Source organism: Chrysochloris asiatica, unplaced genomic scaffold (genome assembly GCF_000296735.1).
Source record: "Chrysochloris asiatica unplaced genomic scaffold, ChrAsi1.0 scaffold00183, whole genome shotgun sequence".
NCBI lineage: Eukaryota > Metazoa > Chordata > Mammalia > Afrosoricida > Chrysochloridae > Chrysochloris > Chrysochloris asiatica.
The window spans coordinates 4,770,111-4,771,404 of NW_006408701.1; positions in this window are offsets into that span (position 1 = coordinate 4,770,111).

A 1,294-nucleotide genomic window follows, 5' to 3' on the forward strand; every position below is an offset into this window, starting at 1 on the left:
CCCCTCGACCCCCACCCCGCCTATCAGACAGCGTGCCACCACCGCGGACCCCACATGACCCCTGTCCTGTGCGCCACGGCCACTACGTAGGTAAGACCTAACCACACCTACTACACATTACAGACAGTAAGGGACACCTATCTTCTGATCATATTAATAATAATAACAATAAAATAAGAATAATCATGCCCAACAAGAAATAATTAACAGTATCGAAACACGTCCAAAAGAAGAAGAGACCAGCAGATGCAAATGAGCTGGAGACAGACAAAAGCTTTATAAAGGAGGAGGAGCGGGTTCTGGATATACCTGAGAGGGAAATCAGAAGAATGATATGGAAACAAATTCAAATACTCCGAAAAGGGGTCGAGGAAAACAAGGAAGAAGTAAGGAAAGTACTGTAGGAACAATCTAATAGGATTGACACAGCATTGGAAACAATTCAAAACCTGCAAAAAGATGTAAAGGTGATCAATAATAAGATATCAGAAATATACAATAGCCTGAAAGGGGAAAGGAGCAGACTAGAAGAGATGGAAGCCAGAACTAGTGAACTGGACGACAAATCTCTCAATACTGCCTAGATAGAACAGCAAACAGCTAAAAGGATAAAGGAATCTAAAGAGAGTCTAAGATTCATGCTGGATAACATGAAGAGGAACAATGTAAGAATTATTGGCATCCTGGAACAAGAAGCATCAAAGAAGTCCACAGAGGAAATAGTTGAAGAGCTTCTGGAAGAAAACTTCCATAACATCCTGAAAGATGAGAAGATAAACATTCAAGAAGCCCAGCATACCCCAGGAAGGATAAATCCCAAAAGAAAGTCTCCAAGACATATAATAATCAAGTTTTCCAAAACCAAAGACAAGAAAAGAATACTAAAAGCAGCCAGGGAGAAGAGAAACATAACTTATAAAGGCAAACAAATTAGATTAACAGCTGATTATTCAGAACAAACCATGCAGGCAAGAAGGCAATGGGGAGACGTATACAAAACCCTGCAAGAAAAAAAACTGTGAACCAAGAATCATCTATCCAGCAAAACTATCACTCAAATACGATGGTGAGATCAAAACATTCCAGGATAAACAGAATCTGAGGGAATTTATCAAAACCAACCCAGCACTTCAAAACATCCTAAAGGGAGTTCTGTGGACAGAGACCCAACAAGAACAGACGACAAACAGAGATTGACAAGTATGGCAACACCACCTGGAACACAGCCAATGGAAAGCAGAGACCACAATGGAATGAGACTACAACAACAAGCTCAAGAGAGCCCAGAGATCAA